This window comes from Stegodyphus dumicola, chromosome 10 (assembly GCF_044657685.1).
Source record: "Stegodyphus dumicola isolate Sdum_Otavi_A_Nest chromosome 10, ASM4465768v1".
Lineage (NCBI taxonomy): Eukaryota > Metazoa > Arthropoda > Arachnida > Araneae > Eresidae > Stegodyphus > Stegodyphus dumicola.
The window spans coordinates 104659757-104680623 of record NC_140777.1 but is presented as its reverse complement, the minus strand read 5'-3'; the positions used below and the strand labels follow the sequence as shown (position 1 = coordinate 104680623).

Sequence of the window (20867 nt, the reverse complement as noted above, 5' to 3'; positions counted from 1 at the left end):
AACTTGTAAAATGCAGAAAACACTTTCTTAACAATTTGGTGCAAAAGTTGAAATTATTTGCTGATTTGAAAATTAATCCTTTCACGACTAGACTCGGTTATATCTCGCATCCACTGAATGCTGCACATTGGCTAGCGCAGGTGCCCAACAGTTATATCTGGCTGCATTAAACGACTGACATTGCTTTGCTCCTGGTATATTCGCATTCACCAAACGCGTAGCATTGGCCAGAGAAAGTTTCAGTAACGATATGCGAATTGTAATTAGACAGTTGTCTACCGCACAAGAAAAAAAACTCTTGGTTGCTTTGGTTGGTTGGTTTATTTGATTACGGCAAAACACACGAGGGCTACGTGCCTAAGGGGAGGAATGCCTTCGTGGAGGACTTTCTAAGAGAAACTGTTTCGTATGCATGCCATATATGGGAAAAATAACGAAAACGCCCATGTAGCCAGACGTTTGGGGAAAAAATTCTTGACCTGAGAGTAAAGTATAATTTGTTTTTATCTCTTTGGGTGCAGCATCATACCTATAGTGATATAATTAATCAGCAATAACATTACGTACAAAACAATAAGTGAACCGGGTTGATACGTTCTTACTTACAAGATTTTGTTTCGCTGATTGTTTAGATTTAAATTTGAAATTAAATTTGCCTTCCTTCTACTTATATGGTTTTCAAATTTTTCGAACATGAATATTTACTATGACATTTCAAAATAACGTTTTCAAAATTCAAAACACTTATTTCCTTTTTATATTTAGTACTGAAATTTCTCATAGTCCTTATTTAACGATCAAATTAATCATCGCGAAATTTCGATTTTTGAACCCTTGGCTAGATCGAAAAACAATCTTGCAAATGAAAATGTTTCTGAATTTTATAATATCATTTATCAAATTTTGAAAGTTTTAAATAAATTATGCTTTTTAGCTGGTATGCAGTTATAAAGTAATAGATGTTTAAATCAAAATATTCAGTTCTCCGTTACTACCAGGCAAGTTTTTAATTACGTTTAGGTTTAAGTCACTTTTTTTAAGATGATGAACTGTTTTTAAGATGATGTTTAGATGAGATCTACACAATTGTTTTTAATAAAATAAAAGTAACTTTATCCACGGTGGAAAGATCATATTTTTTAGGAGCAGTGATTTTTTTAATTATTACTCCTCTGAATTCTAAAGACTATATAAAATAAAATATATGAAATACAATCCTTAATAATACGATATATGAAATATATTAAAACGTAAAAATTAATAACAATTTTTTTATCTGTCATAACATTCTTAATTATATGCGGCTATAAATAAAATTCGTAATCCCACATAAGAATTACATTACAGCATTAACGAAATTTCAATAAACAAGGTAAATGTTAGCATAGAAACAACATATAATAAGAATGATTACATTCAGGCCACTTAAATTTTTTTTTGACAACTTTGCTTTCAAATATGTCATTTTTTACCATCCTCATGATTTTATTTTTATTACAGTATATGATCAAGCATATTGTTACGAAATGTCCAGCCGCGGTAAGATAGCTTCTCGGCAAATTAGGTTTAGCGTTTCCAGAAAATGCCAAAGGAAAGCAGGGTTGCCATACTTGGCGCGAAATCGTCAGTTGTCCTCTACTGCTTGCCGTGAAGCTGTCTTCACCGTTACAGACTGAAGGCTGTATTGCTGATTGTTTCAGCGTGTTTGTCGCAGTTTTTCGACGAGTGTAAACGTGTTTTTGGAACTGTGCTGAGGAATACTGTCTAATAAATTGTGTTTTCTTTCTTCAGCAAGTGTTGCCATTCACTGCAATTTCCCAAACCCGTAGAAACGCAAAAATAATATGGCATCTAAAAAATACTTTACATTTCAGTGCATTTTGCTAACACCGATTAATTTAAAAAGCAAAACTGAGTAATTTAAAAGTTTCTGTATACATCGTTATCACCTTACAGTGAACTTTCGTTATTTTGAATTTGCTATAAATTTTTCCCATTGTTACACTGCTTACTATTTATATGACGTACGTCTAATCCACTGATGAATTATTTTACTTTAGATGACTCAACCATCCCACATTTATATAAAGGAAATTAGTTGCGTAAATAAATATACATTTTTATAAAGGGGGCACTTATTTTACATACATAAGTTATAAGGCTCCCGCCTTCTTAGCGAACCTTCGTTTTGTAGTGGTCTGCACGCTCAGCGTGTAATTGGGAGGTCCGCGGTTCGATTCCCGGCGAAGGTGTTGCTAATTTATCATCTTTCCTGCTTCCAAAAAAGTCCTAATGTCTCTACAGTCTTTTCTGAGAGAAAATTCTATGTTATGAAAGAATGATTGAGAACAAATCAAACTTTGTACATAAATAGCTAACCAAGCACTTAATAAAGGATTTTATTTGAAAGATGGTCGACAAAAAAGCGCTTAGATATATATACACAGTATTATTAAGACGTTGCAGTCGCAGTTTAGTCAATACATTCTTGCAAACACATTAAGCAGTGAAAGTTCCAATCATCCCCTGTGTTATCATACACCATGCATTGTTGATGTGAACCCTAGACCATTTTCACTAAATTTGGGAGGTATTCAACAAATGCTCAATTATGTTATAAAGTATTTCTTACTTCTTAGCATGTTTTCGTAGTGTAACGATCAGCACTCTCGGCGTGTATTCAAGAGGCTTGTGGCTCGAGTCCCGGCAAAAGCGTTGTTCATCTTTAATCTCTCGTGCTTCGAAATAACCTAATAGCTCCACAGTGGCGCCCAAACTAAATAGGTGTTGGATGATCATTCTCCACACCCAGGATTTGGCGACTGAAGCCCCTTCCAGTCGCCCTTTAAAAGGGGAAGTACATAAGGTATTTCTCGCGCCTTCTTAGCGAACCTTCGTGGTGTAGTGGTCTGCACGCTCAGCGTGTAATTGATAGGTCCGCGGCTCGATTTCTGGTAAAGGCGTTGCTAATTTTTCATCTTGCCTGCTTCCAAAAAATATCTAATGTCTCTACAAAGTATAATAGTGATGAGCTAAAATATGAAAGACCTTGTATCTGGTTACATTTATATAAAGTCTCATTATTTGTAATACTTATGTTGCATAAATAAGTATTATTAACAATGAGACTTTATTACTAAATCTACATTTTAATTATTTCCTTTGAAGTGTTTAGTCTATACTAAGCATTTAGTTTAGTTACAACCATTTTAATTGAAATTAAATACATATATCGTGTAATGTCATTTTTATCTTTTAATACTATATAACGTTATATAATCTCATCATTAAACATCCAAGTAGTCTCGTAAATTATCAGTTCGGAAAACATTTTCTATTCCTTGACTTATATTTCAACTTATTATAGTTTTTTGTTTAGCAAAACCAAGGAGATTTGAATGAATTTCTGTATTCGTTAAGATTGCACCTGTAAAACTATAATTATTTATTATATATTTTTTATTTACTTTCAGTAAACCTTATTGCTTACAACCGCGTTACAAATCTTACAGATTCATCGTCACTGCCATTCACATCATCACAAATCATTAAACACGTAAAAATATACCGAAACGTTTCGATGGTAATAAAGGGGTTAACAAATAACAAACATATTTCCAGTGCCAAACATTATGATTACCTCGGAGGCAGATTTTCTTTCTCTCTATCATCTATATTTGAAACAAAATCTAATATGAAAATAATCTCTAACAGCAAAAAACTTTAATAATTCTTTTATATATAAATATATATTTTTATTTCGAAAATAAAACTTAGCTTAATATGTAGAGACATTAGATATATTTTTGAAAGCAAACAAGATGAAAAATAGCAAACGCCTTCGCCGGGAATCGAACCACGTACCTCTGGATACCGGCCCAGCGTGCAGAACCACTACACCACGAAGGACGTTAGGAAAGTGGGAGAAATACCTTATAAATATACCGAGGTGATATATTTAAAACATTACTTTTTAAACACTTTAAAAGAAGCCTCTCCGAGGCACTTATTGTTTTACTTTGCAGATTTCGTTTTCTGGCAAAATGTGAAGAACTGTCATTTGACGGAAATATTTGTTTCAAACCTCAAACTAAAGCGATCCTGTAAAATAAATACACAGCTATATTTTGAATAATTCTGTTTAGTTCTTAAGTGCACTAGTCTGTGCGTGACATTAATGCACGAAAAAATAAAAATATTTTTATTTTCCTCCCAAAAATTTAACTTTCCCTTTTTAAACAAATGATTTTCAATATCGTGTTATAGGGTTTATATCTTTAAATTTTGTGGGAATAATTCCCTTTTAACTGATAAGTTTAAGGTTATTTGAGACACTGAATTGAAATCTGCATACTAGGATCAAATTGCAATTTCTTTTCATCTTATTTTTATGTTTTAGTATTTGAAAATTTTTAACCCTTCCAAAGCTTTAATCATACATTTTGCAAGATGTAATCTTATATTTATAGACCGATGTTTTTTTAATATCCGAACGTTTCATAAACATCTGTGAATTTATTTATAAAATTGAGCTTAGTATTTTTGTATAGAATTTGCTGTACATTTATTTTTCCAAGCATGCAACAATCTTTGCTACATGCATTAATCCAAGAAGAAGAATTTTGGACGTTCGCTGAAGTTTAAAGCTTCGAACAAATTTTTGTTGGGATTTTTATGGGAATTGTGAGTATTTTACCTTTACCTAATTTAAACATCTATGGTTAGACAAAACACTTTAGAATCATACGAAGTCAAATTGAAAAAAAACTTATCAAACAACTTTCTCTGAAGTGGAATTCATTGTACTGAAGAAAGGAAAAAAAGGACTAACTCCTTGAATAAAATCCACGGTTTACAGTCAAGAAAAGTCAAGTTTGTTTTGTACTTTATATTTATTTATTTGATTTTTTAAACTTAATTTCCTGCTTCGCGTCTCTGTTCCTTACCATAATGTGATTACTCTGGTAAACTTGCAGGGAAAAATAAATTTCCATAGGGAAAAGTTTATTCTGAAAAAGAAAACATACTCTCTAAAATTCCTGTCTCGTAGCCAGATTTAAGATGTAAGTGGGGGAGAGAAGAAAAGTTTATTTTTCTCTGGGAACCGCGATCTTAGAGACATGACTTTCAACACGTGTTTGTCTGATGAATTTTTCTTTCTCTGGGGTAACAAATATGTTGTAGTTTAATCTGGCATAAAAGAATATACTGACAGACCATTAACATATTGAACCTCTGTTTTCATCCTTTCGAAATTTATTCTGTTTTTTATTCTATCTTCTAAATTTGAAACAGAAGAAAAGCTAAAATGCATGAAAAATGGAGATATGTACAGATTTGTTGAAACTTATAAGATATTTTTTTTCGGTCTGCAATTTTTTTTGTAATCAGAGTGTTTTATGTTATTGCAGTTTTCAAAGATCATAATAGTTGACTAGGAATTGTTTTTAAAGTGAACCTAATATGAATTGGTAATAAATGAAAAAAATATTCATACGAGTATTTTAAACTTTCATTGACGTTGCGCAAATTTCAAGTAATACTTTTTGTGCATCAATGCTTTTTACGATGTTATTTATCCTTCGTTTTTATTTTATAATATAATGAAAAACAAAGATTAGTTATTTATAACTTCTATGGACTTTTGGGTATTATAAAACTAAAATTAATAGTAAATTAAAATGGGGTACTTCTCGTCTAACTTTACAAAAATAGACAACAAGCTGCTTGCATTTTTCTGAGGCTACGGTGTTATAACATTAAATCCGCAGCACACTGGGGTTGGATTCGAAAGTCAAATTTCTTGATACTTCCGGAACTCAGCCAAACCTTTCAATAGTTCTTTCATATTTAATCAAGCCATTCCCACAGGCGACTTCATGGTTAAGATTAACATCTTTCTTTTAATTTACTACGCTCGCAATTTAGTTTGCACAGCCCTATCGTGACAAGCTAAGGAATATAGTATAAAAATTATCTTAGAACTAATTTTTGCTAAACTTTAAAGCATAAATGTTAGATCCCTGTTGCTCAGAAAGATCAATGTTCTTTAAAACCACTTCCTAATGCATCGTATATACCCATATTAGTTAACATGGAAAAAAAAAAAAAAAAAAGTTATTAGCGATTTTACTTTTATCAATAACAGAAAACAAGTGAGGGAAAAGAAATAAATTGCCCTTCATTAAGTGTCAAGGTCAATGGCTTATCACTGATAATATGATCAATGAATGAAGGTAAGTTTCTTAGATTACAGCTCTCTTGAAGTTCTGTCGCAGAAATCTTCTAAAATGTTCAATTAGAATGCTTAAGCGAAGCCAAATTCGGCTCACAGCGTTGTAAAAGTAACTTTTAGGCTTCTAACTGGTAACATTTGTGTTCGGAATCATCTATACCATACAAGATCTGATAATTTATTTGCTCTATTTGATGATATTTTGGACAATCGATGACGCTAGTCATTTGGACATCGAGGGTACTGAGAGATATTATATGCTCCGCCGAGAAACTGTGGATGACAAGTAGACATTTGACATAGCAAAAGAAAATTTCTGGCGTTTGTTTATACATTCAAATAAATCATAAAATGAGAGATGCATTGATAAGGCTAAGAGATGTCTAAGATGTACTTCATTCATAAATCTCTATTTACAAAAGTATTTTTCATTTTTAGTGTTCGAATAATTTGTTATCAAATTTTTCACTTCTAATACATTATTTGACATGCATTCACATTATTTGACATGCATTCACATTGTAAAGAAATCCTCTAAAAAGAAATTCAATATGGAATGGGCAGTGATATATTTTAATCTCAAAAATCCCGAAAATGTTTGTTTTCGAAAACTCGATACTTTCGCTTCTACCGTCATTCCACTCTTTCGATTTCTAATAAAAGTGTTCAATACTTTAATACTGGAATATATTTACTATATTCAAGTAATTGGGAAGATGAGTTTTATTGACGTCGAGTAAAAGCATTCATCAAAGAATCTTTCGAATGGTTTAATTTCATTGAATTTAGATCGGCAGAATATTTTGGCTACCTTGAGAGTAAACTATTAATTTTAGGCAAAGAATGTAGAGCTCTACGTTTAGTGTTTATCAGTTTTACCCCTTCAAGTAATCATCATCCCTCTACAATTACTTTTATTTAAAAGGTTGCAGGAAAAATATACGAAAACATTGAACCGTAGTTGAAATATTTTGTGTCTAAGACTAGGTACACTGCGCAAAAAAGAAAAAAAAAATGGGACAGTTCTATATCTCCCGTTCTACCAGGCCGAATGACGAAATTCAACTTGAATTTTTCATGCCTCATAAGCGCGACTTAGGATATGCATTAAATTTATATACAGCTTTCTCTTACTGCTAATATAGGTATTTTGACACAAAATCGGACTTTTTCTGAAATGACATGCCAATTTTTTTCCATATTTCGATTCTATCACTCAAATTATGTTAAGTTGCCAAATTTTGTAAAACACGTATGTGTAGTTTCTAAAAAATTAGCTGTGAAAATGTTAGCTCCATAATGTTAATTTGATATATATTTAATAATATCTCTTTTTTTATTAAACTAACTGGATTCCTTTTTCCAGAATTCGAAATTTAGTGTTAATACAAATATAATTCGCACATTTTATGATTTATATTTACAATTTGTATTTTTAAATATTTCTTATAAATTTTGCGAAGAAACATTTGTATCATAACTTATAAAACTTTTAACATCATCTTAAAGTAGATGTATTTCTAGGCACACCTGCAAAAATTTAGCGTATTTCATTCAACATTTTCTGAGATATACATGAATTTATATACTCGCGCGATTTGAAATCTGGAGTATTTAATATAAGCGATAATAACGAAAATATGGTTTACCCAATTTGTAAAAAGTATTTGAAAGAATGAACGATTGACCTTTTTTCCCTCTTGTGCATCAATGAAAAAAATCTGATGTATACACCATATGACTTCCATGTACGGAATATTAATTTATACGTATTTTTTCTTGCATTTCGTTTAAATTTATTGGATTGAATTAAAACTACTTCGCCGACAGCGCATAAACCACAATTTAAAATTCACATAATTTGTTTACCATAGCGACACTCTGGCGCTAGGTTCACTTAACAGTATTATATTTCGTTCATATTATAACTCAGAATGCACAAAAATTACATTATTTAAAGAATCATCTAATCGTTGCCACATGTTCTATTAAAATACTATAATAAAGCTAGAACGATGTACAAAATCAATTAACCAAACAAAACAAAAAAGAAACAGTTTTTCACAGACGATTTATTCTTTCTCATTCAATTAATTCAGTTCTCACTTCCCGACAAGGCAAAAATACATAAAAACTCAAAATATCTGTATCAAAAATTACGAAGTGAATCTTAAATACTTATTTATTCGAAAAAAATTCCAGAAAGAATTAAATATGATTTAATTCGCAATAATAAATGAAGGCGTTATCTTTGTTGTTGCGAAGCTACGTTTCTCTAGATTGGCAACAAATCCACTACTCTGCTGTTTTAAATGTAAGCAATGGCCGCCATCAAAAAACATTATTAGGCTTAGCGGCACTTAACAACTTTAAAATTGTTGATAATTCTAACAATATTGCATATAGATTTACTAAAGGCATAAAAACCTCAACCGGAAGATAAGAACAACATAATTTAACCATTTTTAAACCAAAAAATGTAGAATTCACAAACATATAAGAGTAAAGAAACTGAGCTCACTGAGCCAGGTAACAGAGTGGATATATATATAAATATATTTATACACGTTTGGCGAGGCCGATTGCAACCAAAATACGAGGTGCACATCTACATGTTATAGTAATCCTATATACAAAATTGCAATGTTCTGAGGCTACTCGTTTTTGAGTTATGCGAGATACGTACGTACATACGTTCGTACAGACGGCACAAAAAATTCTCTTCGGAATTCATTTTAAAGCAGTTTTATAATTTTTTTGGAGGAAAAGAGTCTTTTATTCTGTCTTTACGTACAGATATCACGCAAATACATCGTTAGATAGCATGGATAAAATGAATATTTTCGTTGAAATATGCTGCCTGAAACTTATTGCGATTACAATAATTCCTTTTTACTTTGTACAAGGAAGTAAAAAGAGAAAGTAAGTAGGTTTCTATAAATTAAGAAGTTCGCGAAGTGGATGTTCCTTGCCGCAAGCTGAAACCTATAAACCAAGATAAATTTTGAAATTTCTCCATAAATTTCTCTACAAAAATTACAAAATTTAATATCATGCCATAATTTAATTCGTAGAATCGAAATATGTAAAAAATTGCCTTGTCATTTGAGCAAAAGTACGATTTTGTGTCAAAATGCCTATATTAGAACAACATTATATGTAAATCTAATACATATCCTGAGTCGCGCTTTCGAGACATGAAAAATGCAGTTTTAATTTTGTCAATCGCCCAGTAGAACGGGGATATAGAAATATCCCATTTCTTTATTTTGCGAAGTGTGCTTTCATATTCAATAGTCTTAGTAATTAAGCACTTAATTTAGTAATGTTTTCTTGAGCGTTTTCTAGTGAAGGTACGTGCAGATTTCAAATTTATATATGTATTTTTTTATAAACAGCATATTTGAAACTTTAATAGCAAACCTATAATATGAAAGTATCTCCTTCCTTTTTACTTTATTTATATGAAGAATTCGACATCTTAAAGATTTAAAATATATAAGAATCTTTTATGAATTCACTTTTACAAATTATATGAACTATATTTGATTTTTATTGTAACTTTTTATATAATCACAGTACTTTTTTTATTTTTTTTTAATTTTTATATTTCCTAGCACTGTTCTCATGATCCCAGCTCAATTATTGTTGTTAGTAAATAATGTTTCAAATGAATAAAAACTCTATTCTTATGACATAATAGGAACTAAATTAAACTCATTTTTTATATTTCAACGAAGGATTTATTAAATTATTGCAAACAAATAATAAAATGACTAAAGAATAATAGGTGGGATAAAATAATGCAACATCTAACATATTAATCTCCCTCAAACATATGCATTTACTTGATGGAGCTGACTATCACGTTGTTCCCAAAAACCTACTAACTTCTAGATGAAGCGAGGAAGAATTAATGGGTTGCTTGATGAATTGCAGTCACACGGGAATTACAGCTTGTTGAGAACTTTCTTGCAACATGCTGAGGAATTTATCAGTTACTTCATAAGCACTTAGGCTACTCGAATAAATATATGATTCAAACAGTTACTTCAAAAGACGTATTGTAATACAAAATTTTTCTTAATTTTATCGAATACAGTAACGAATTAATTAAAACTACTGCAAGATTTATTACTGAATTTAGTTAGAAACTTAAATTAAAACGTTAATGACTTAACCATTAAGCATTTCACAAGTACAAAATGGTCTTCAATTGTAGGCCAATGTTTGAATTATTTACACGAGAATGCTATTCATTTCAAAAGAACCAAACATATGTCGTTCTTGTTCAAAACGCCAGTTGTTCTCAGTTTTATGCTAAACACATGTCATTTAAGTGTAATAAAAATAAAACAAAAATGTAACAGTAGTCAAATTATCTACTAAAAGAGAAAAGAATTGAAAAAGGAACTGAAAGAGAAAAACATTGAAGCTTCTGAACGGAACTTTTAAAAGGAAAGGAATTAAATTTTGTTCATGCAAATATTTTAACAAACATGACATTTTTCAAAGGCTGTAAAAGACCACAAAATTTATTTTACCTACAGAAATACTTTTGAATATTTTTAACAAACGAATACTTAAAAGAAAGACTATGGAAGCGATAATAATTAGCCATAAAGACATATGTTACAAAAAAAAAAAGATATTAAGTTCAAATACCGAATAAACTTAGAATTTTGAGACATACTTCGAAAGAAAAACGCATGAATCTTCTGTTAGTAAAATTATTCAAATTATTTTTAAAGCTACAGGGAGCTTATTGAGAAGTATTTAAATTCTTTTTTGTTGAAATTTGTGAAAAAGAAGAAATTTCGCCTTTCATCTTTGAGATTCTATTCAACATTTCCACTGATAATGATGAAAGCTAAGGCTCAACAAAAATTGTATATGTTACAAAAGCAAAATGCATTTATTAGAAAATTTCTTTCAGTAACTCCTTACAGGCTGAGTCTTTTTCCATTGAAAACATGCATTTATTTTATATTTTCGAATTCTTCTCTTTCCATAAATATCTGTGTATGAAACATTGAATCAAAGTTAGAATTGGATATTTACTCTAAAATGTTTATTAACGAATGCTGACTGGTTTTGACAGCGATATATACACTTTAAGATACCCATAAGTGTGCCGGATGAAAATATCTAAATTATTATAACGGCTAATGGATCGGAAAAATTGGAAAACGTCATTCCGTATTGAAGTTTTTACTATTAAGTATTTCCGTGGAACCGATTTAAGACGTGTATGAAAATCGTGGGCTTTAATACACAAATAAAGAGGCACCTGCTATCGAAATTCTCTATTAAATTCTGAAATATTACTTAGAAAACTATATTAACTCTGCTGTCGGGAACACTGGAGTTGCTCAGTAAAAGAATACCAATTTCAAAAATAAAGTACTGAAACTGTATTCAAACAGCTTTGCGGCTTCGTGACCACCAGTCGTTGGCTAATAAAACAATATCTAGAAACACTGATTTTCTTACACAATGAATTTGTATCTATCGTTTCACTTTGTTATATTGACTTTTTCTTAATTATTTTCTCGATTTTTACATTACGGCAGGTAGTTTTGCCTGACAACAATATGAATCCCATTGCATTGAACGATTTCGAAATTTTAATAATTTGTATTATAAAACGTGGTATTTGTTTTTCACGCAAGCATTGTAAACATTTTTGTCATTTTATTGTAAATGTTTTTTTTTTTTTTTTTTTTTTTTTTTTTTGAGCTCCTGCGTAAGCGAGAAGGATTTGAAAGAGGAGGAGGGAAAGAATAAGAAAATATAAAAGGATTGAGATTTCAATGTTGCATGAGAAAGTTTAAGGTTTTTAATGCTCTCATTGATTAAGTTTACCTAGCTGCTCTTCGACACACCCCTGCCGTCACAACTTACTTTTTCTTTTTAACTCTATTTTTAAACATCATTTACTTCGCATATAATGCCGCATAAAACTCAACATAAAATTAACAAAATTTTAAAAAACAGCATTTCTTTAAAATTTTCGAGAGTGTTGCAATATATTTGCTTGTTCAAAAGAACTATTATTTTCAAACCCAAATACTTCCCTCTCACTCTTGAAAGAACTAGCCTAAAAGTTTTACTTTAAGAAAGAAAAATGCATAATGTTTTTAATAAATCCAATTAGTATCCTTTCAATGGTCCAGATTGTATTTAATACAAAGAGTAAAAAAATGAGTTTATTTCTGTTACATCGCTTAAATTGTGAATCAATAATAGGCAGAGTCAATTTAAGAGCCATAATAATATCTTGCGTTTCTCTAAATGACAACAAAATGGATCGTTGAAATAAAAAAAAAAAAAAAAAAAAAAAAAAATTCATATAGGATATCATTAGAATTCCCGATAAAGTATTAAATACCGCCGTACTTTTGTTTCATATACTCTCTATATTATTTCTCTAAAAGGAATACATTGGTGGTGTAAAGTTTTAAGCTATTTTATCGACCACCACGAAGTTCTGAGAAAAAGAATGGCCACCTCGAAAGTTTCCACGGACAGAGTATTTCTTAACGAATTCTCGGAAAGAGCAGGTTTCAGACCACCCGGTTTGAGTCTCCAGTTGGAACTGGAAAGTTCTCAAGGACTTTTTCCAAGGCTGTCTTCATCATATCCAGTATTTAATCAAAGTGCTCTCGCCAATCAAGAGCCGCTTCTAAAAATTATGGACAAATGAGTATCTTGAAATTTTTTCCGACACGCCCAGGACAACTCGAACAAAATCATGGAACGCAGTTCCAGGGAGAAGAGTGAGTGAGAGTAAAAGTCGCAATATATAGAGAGATACCTTCTCTCGTGGTTTCCAGCTCTGCCAGGAGAAAATTTAGTATCGCTCTGCGTAGAGCGATATTATCATCTCTGCCGAGAGATTACAGCGAGGTAGACGGGTTCACCGCTACTGTACGGAAGAGCACCCTGTTCAGAACCAGTTCAGTCCGACAAGCACCGGCTTAGAGAGTCCATTAATTCTAAACAGCCTCATCTTGAACCAACCCTCATCTTGAACTATTTCCGAACAAGAACTTTTATCTTGGTTCAGTTCTAAGCAGAAACTTTGTTCACACCGTATGGATGTGCTTATAGTTCTTTTTCCCCTCACCCTACTGTGAGAACAATATTTTATAAATTTAATTATTTTTATTTTTTTGCATAAAGCCTAGAAATAACCCAAATAAATTTATTTACGTTACCTCTTGCCTTTTGAATTCGGCACAGTGGCAACATTTCAAAAGTGATATAGTTAAAAAAAAGTGCGATTTGAGATTAATAACAGATCTGGTGCTAATTATGCTGTTAGTTTACAAAGGAGAGATATGTAGCAAAATGAAGTTTCATTCTGAAGTTTACATATTTGTATGCATAATATGAAATATGAAACACAGTTATTAATCTTAATTGGAACCAATTCACAATATACATTTAAAATCATAATTAACTAAATACATCTCCACTTCAAGGATACATTTTACACCATTTTGCGTTACACTTTCCCTTCAATATCTCTGTACTGAGCAATCTTTAACCTAATACCTGCTCAGGATTAAAAGAAAGACATTCCGAGCTCATAAATACGACCGCAATTATTACACATTCCTTTTTCGCTTTTCTTTCCTGTTCTAGCTCGCACGCGCTGCTCGAGTCGGCGTATCGTTTATTACAACGGTTCTCGACCGGTGGTACGCGACCACCGGTGGTACACGACTGAAGAATAGGTGGTACGTAAAGGAACATAGCACTTTAACTATTAAAATCAAAAATTAAATACCCCAACACCCTGTTCAAATATTTTCTGTAGCACTCGTAAATTTGTGCTATCTGAGCTTTGTTCAAGCTCAGTAGCCACTCATAGACTTGAGCAAAATAATCCTCTTTCATTTCCACAAATACTCTTTTAGTCATAGGCATAACAAAATTTGTTATGAATGATGATTTCAAAAAAGAGTAATAGAAATGGATGTTGTATTTAATAGGAAATAAGAATAAGTTTCTATAAAAAGATAATCTCATTACTTCTTTTAGAGTTAGTTGATCGATTTATTAGCATGTCTACATTTTGAGACACCACCATTTCCGGGGTCATATTGCTCTATTTTCTATTAGCAAAATATTTTAAGTCGAATTGCTTAGACATCTTGAAATGCTACACTGACGGAGAAAACATTGTATTAGCAACAGCCAAAGATATCTTTTTAACATTATTCAGTGGAAAAGTGGCTAATGAACTTAATGATATTCCGTATTCAAATGACACAGTAAGTCGACGAATTCATAAAATGGTAATTCCATAAAAAAGACGCTCAGTCAAAAAATAAAACAGCTGATGAAAGTACTCATATAACAAACATTGTTGAATTATTACTTTACATACGTTTCTAAGAAGATAAACGAATGGCCCAAGAGTAATTATTTTGTGATTCTATTCATGATGGAGCAACTGCAAGTAAAAATTCTTGGCAATACGTAAATTGCCATATGCGGTGATGAAGGTCAGGCTTTAACAGGAAAACATTCCAGTGAGGTTTCTCGAATAAAGAAAGTTGCACCTGAAACTAAATTTACTCACTGCTCCATTCATCGTCGAGCTTTAGTATCCAAAGCAATCCCCGAAAAGCTGAAAATCGTTTCTGAATGAAGCTGTGAAAATTGTTAATTTCATTAAAAGCTAAACTCTTATTTACGGTTAGAATATTTACGGTTTTATGTCAAAAGATGAGTAGTGAACATGAAACGTTTTTGTTACATTCCAAAGTAAGGTGGTAATCCAGAGGGAAAGTTTTAAATCGTCTATACATCATAAATTCAAAATTTTCAGTGAAATATGGCTAGCGCGTTTAGCATATTTAGCTGCTATTTTTGGAAAGTTAATTGAATTAAATTTTAGATTAGAGAGACAAAGAGTTAATTTGTTTACCATTAGCGATAAAATAAATACAATGATAAAGAAACTCGAGCTAATAATAAAAGAATTAGATAATAATATTTAAGCTTTTTACCACTTTTAAAAAGTTTATTAACCGAAAATAATTTGGAAATAAAAAAGAAGAATATTCCGACATTAAAAATCATTCTTTTTCATTGATAAATAATTTCAACAAGTATTTTCCCGAGGATTATGAAAATGAAAAGTGCATTAAAATCCATTTTGTTCAAATGTACCTGAAATTTTATCTCATGAAGAAAAATTACAATTGATAAAAATTTCTTGTGGTCGAACTTGAACTGAATATTCATAAAATAACGCACTTTTTATCTTTTGTCTCAACCAGAAAAAAGACTGTAAAGGCTTTTGAAATAAAGCTATTAAATGTTTATTGCTTTTCTTACAACCTTATTTGTGTGAACAAGGATTTTCTTCATGTTATATTTGTAAAATAAATACAAAACAAAATTAAAAGTAAATCTTAATTTACTGTTAAAACTAAGTAAAATAGGAACAGATATAAAACAATTGTCTCTCTTAAACAGGCTCAAATTTCACACTAAGGTTTAGAATTAAATTAATTATAACTTAAATTTGGTTATTAGAATGGTAACCAATTTTGATCTAATATTTTTATGTATGCGTATTTAATACAAATATCCAATAGGGTGTGCAACTGACAAAATATACCTTTTTTGAATATTTCTTTTGAGAAATTAAAAAATAATCATTCTAAAATGTAGTGGTGGTACTAAACGTTTTCAATTTTTGTTTAGGTGGTACGCGTCAGTCAAAAGGTTGAGAACCGCTGGTCTGTTGTTTGAAGATGGGCTCTGTGTTAAAACTGTGGGGTGCATACTGCATCCATAAATCTGTGCGAAGCAAATATTGCGTCTCCAAAAATGCTTAATGCAAAACTAAAATTATGTTGAGCTCGGCCACGTCTGTTCTGTAAGATCATCATTTCTATGTACATTGCTCTGGCAGTCTATGTGCGTAGCATGGGAATGAAAAGTCATCTATGCCATCGAATCGTTACATATATATAAATTTGACGAGTACAAAATCATTACTTTAATCTCAGATAGAGAGCGTTGACGTTACAGCTCTATTAGTGTTTTTTTGGTGCCCGTGGTGGATATCGAAATCACTCTTGGAAGTTTTATTAAAATTGATTCTGTACTTACGGAAAGCTATTAAAATGCTAGAAGTCAAAATATTAAAATATGTTCATATATTGTATGCTGTTAATGAGAAGTTCGATGAAGTAAGCATCATTTTATTTCATTTTGCATCAGATAAGAACTATATACGTAAATTATTTATTTCGGCAAATTAGTAGTGCACGGAAGAAATATAATAAAGATAGTCTAAAGGCGTATTTAGGTACAGCTAACAAGGTTGACGTAATAAGAATTACTGATGAAATTAATAAAACTGTTAGCAGCCATGTTAAAATATGTAAACTGAGTTAAATAATTATGACTTTGACGAATATGAGAAAGGCTTCGTTAAGAAACTTTTAGAGAACATTATGCAAGAAAGGCTGCAGGAAGAAAAATGACAGGAGAGAGAAAGGTAAGAAAATACGGAGAAGAATGGGAAAAAAATATCGGGAGGAAGTAAGACAAATAAAAGAAAGACTATAAAGTGATAAGATAATATGAATTAGAAAAACGGAATACTGAAGCGCAGCTCTCAAATTTCATGATAAATAAAGAAGAAAAACATTGAGGAGAAAACTTCCAATGAGATGAAAAATTTGCATACAATAAGCATTGTATTGTTGTTTATATGTATTTGTATATAGATGTACAAAATCTTGGCAGCTTTTTACAGAATCAAACATCAGATACGCTCTTCTATTACCAATGAAACTATGAGCCTTGAAGAGCAAGATAATGAAAACAATTTTCCGATAGCTAAAAGGGCTAGAAAAAAAATCTCAATATATTAATAATTAGTTATGTTTTGTGGTAGATAAGTATGTATGTGATTATGTTTTTATGTATGTTTTGTGGTAGATAAGTATGTATGTGATTATGTTTTTATGTATGTTTTGTGGTAGATGTGATGATGTTAATAAAATTTTGTTGTGATTGGTATGTCAGATTTTATGTTTTTGTGTATTGGATTCGACACAGAGAAGTAAACTTTTGAACATTCGTTCGCTAAAGCGTAAACGGACTGTATATATATATATATATATATATATAAACAATATCCAAATTACGCATATATTGAGTTACATATTAAAGCTTATACACAGCTAATTTTTAGCATAAAATTCAGTGGTTATAAGATAATTATACTTTTTACAGAGCAGATATCTATCACATAAAATGTTGACTTTCCCACGTAAACAGTACAATATGTGTAAATATATTACAAAAAAAATCCATTAAATGGAAAATCCAGTGGAATAAAAGTATTATATTCAATTTTAAATTCTGAAGATTCTTTCCTTGCGCTGCATCATGTATGTTATAATATGGAACACATGCTTCCAAACCTAGTTCCGTAATATACGCGCAGAAAGTTTCCGAGACAATTCTAAAACTTTCTGTGAGAATAAATCTCGAGAACATCCACTTGAAGCAAAATTCAATTTTTACTTGCAATTTATGTTTTCATATATTGCTTGTGTTCTTGTAAAAAAGGTTAAATAAATATGAGCTGTAAGAAAAGCAAGGAAGTAGGTGAGGGAGAACAGCTGTATTGTATTACGAAAAGACCCTTTTCTTCGGAGAATACATATTTTCTTCTTTTCTCGCCAATTTCAATTAAGGTTAGCAATAAAAGCATGGATTTAAGCACTCTCTTTTGAGATTAAAACTATATAGTTCTTTCAAAAGATGAATGGCATTTACAGTTCATCTTAAAACAGGTTTTCTTTCTGTTTATCTGCTAGAAGAGAAGTAATAAGCTATGTTTTCTTACAATAAAGTTTTATTTTCGTATAATCAAATGGTTCTTCAAGCGTTCCGTTTTAGACGAATGATAAATTGCGCTTTAAAACTCATGTGAGAGATAAATCTTTAACTAAATAACGTTAAATATATTATATACAAATAACTAAAAAGAATTAAAATTATTATTTCCTTTAAATATTATTACAAAATTTTATGTACCTCAAAGTAATTCAGACAGATGAAAGGATGTTGTATTTACTCAGACGAAGCATGCTGGGTTTTAAATCACGAACCGCTTGTATCATTATGAACTCCACTTATGCTGCTATAATGATGGGGAAACAACAGTTTCCTTGAGCGAAAAGAAAATGTTTGCTAATAGCAAACACTTAAAGAAATAAGCAATGATTACCTACTTTCTATTTCATCATAAAATGTAGGTCTTATTATGTATTATAGGAAGGAAATGAAAAGGTGTCATTAATGGAAAAGCTTTCAAACAAACTTGAAGCACTAGAAAAGCGTTTTTTATCCATTAAAAATCAATTTTATGTGCCTACATAACTACAGAAGGCAAATCTCTTTGCAATGTACTTCTTTCTACTGTCTTTTGAAGATAATGAGTTTTTTTTTGCACCAAAAGTGCTATTAATTTCGATCATCATTTTCGTATCCGTATCACTTTTCAAATGTGAAATGTTAAAATTTGCCTTTGAAATTTAACAAAAGAAATCAAAAGAAATATGCTGTCTTTGCCCATTATAAAATATTTTAAAATTCCATGTCAAGTGCCATTTTGCGAATCTGTTATGGATTAACGAACAAACGATTTAAATGCAATAAATTCAGTTTTTACGTATTTTATTTCTTCCTGGCTGAACCCGTGAAATTACATTACTTCGATTTATTAAAATAAATTTTTTACAGTAACAATTTTAGGCGGCTGACCGTACCAGCGGATAATGATTTGAAAAGTAAAACTGACAATAAAAGTGAGGTTTGAGACTAAAAGCTCTTCTGGGCTACAAAATGTATGGCAGCACTTAACATTGTATCGCGCATCGTAAAAATACGCTGTTTAAAGATTTGCGATTTTGTTCTTGAATTTTATGTGGTATAAATGCGAAGAAAAAGTTGTTGAATATTAAAGTCTAAAAGACAGGAAACCCTGTGTCAACAGAATTGAATCCAAGACAGCTGCAAATTTCTACCACCAATAATTGAACATATTGAAAGGAAAACTGGTATCTAAGCTTTCAGCAGTGTTCATTGGAAAGGCACTATCTTTCATAAGGATAGAGTTAGAACTCATGTTGTTTTAATCCCATCGGCAAACATTGCTAAAAAACTATCTTTGCAAAATCGTTTTATTTGCTAACAAAAATATAGTTGGAGAGAACACCTGCCTTGGTTCTACAAAGTATTTTCCGTACCTTTTGGACTACCGTCTCATTACATGGTTAAGCCCGTCTACATGAGAAGACATTTCTTCCAATAAATATTTTTAGATGTTGCAGTCTGTCTACGCAGAGAAACGTTTCGCCGGCGAGCCAGATACGTCTTCGGCACCTGCACAAGGTAGCATAAACATTGACCATGAAGGATACGTTGTCGCTGGAGACATATTTGGTGACAGCTAATAAAATTGTGCATTTAAATCACGTATTCGAGAAGTGATGGCGATTACTGAATCAGCATTTAGCTTTCTAAATAGTATATGCCGCGAAATATTTGGAGGTTTTATTATTATTTTGACAAACGTGATTCATGATGCAGTATTTATTTCGGATCATAATTATCGATTGACAGTTTTATATGGAGAATATCTTTTCACCTTGATGCAAATGATTTGTTAGTGCAAGCTTTCGCACGATGTATAATCCTAATCTTCTAAATTTTTATAAGATGTCATTCCCCTTGTTTTTGTTAAGAAAACGACAGCAATTCTATAAAAAATCATTATAATTAACGGATTCAACTATAAGATGATAATGAATTATATTTACGATTGATATTTAATATATAAATTTTTGCTATTCTCTAATGTATCATTTCAAAATGATTGCCGAAAGATAGACAACAATTTTCGAACCATTTTCCTTCTCCAACATAGTAAAGAATTAAAAATTCCCACCATGCTCGTTTTAGTAGACTAATTCACGTATCGTTCTTTGTTACAACGAATCATTTTTAGTACATCTTATATTTACTGGAACTAAATCAGAAATTACTTCTAGTTATTAAGAAAAATAAATGAAAAGTTTTAGCGTCTTAATTCTGATTGTATACAAGATTTATAATTTTTTTTTTTTTTTTACATTGTCTTCAGGTAGAATATTTTCCACACAACATTTAATGCACATTGTTTAAAAATATCGCACCAATAAATATAAATAATGAATGGTTGAAAGTATATATAGGTTAGATTACTCATGTCTGTCAAAGCACGCGAGGGCTATCTGTATAAGGAAAGAGATGCCTTCGTGGAGGACATTCTAAGGACACTAGCTCGTGTTCACGTTACACAAAGGTAAAACTAATAGACTAGGCTCGTGAATATTAGCAGTGACCGTTTACTGTTATGCACTTTTAGATGAGTATATTCAGATAAGTTTTTATATCAGAAGAATTGTGAATTCAGGATTAGAACATTTATTTTAGGGTTTGATTTTTTTTTTATTGAGAGAAAAGAGTTTGAGGACATTTAATGTGACAAATTTTTTTCAAGACTAATCCTTGCATATAACAAATATGTTTCTTTCTTAGATAC

At 30.9% G+C, this 20867-nt stretch overlaps 1 protein-coding gene and 1 long non-coding RNA gene across 2 annotated transcripts in view; one reads left to right on the top strand and one right to left on the bottom strand.

Moving 5' to 3' along the window:
- Positions 1-20867, bottom strand: part of LOC118197850 (5-hydroxytryptamine receptor 2C-like) — a 1008613-nt gene that overhangs the window by 335248 nt on the left and 652498 nt on the right. The gene's annotated exons all lie outside the window — the stretch shown is intronic.
- Positions 1-20867, top strand: part of LOC118198877 (uncharacterized) — a 350501-nt gene that overhangs the window by 14544 nt on the left and 315090 nt on the right. The window lies entirely within an intron of this gene.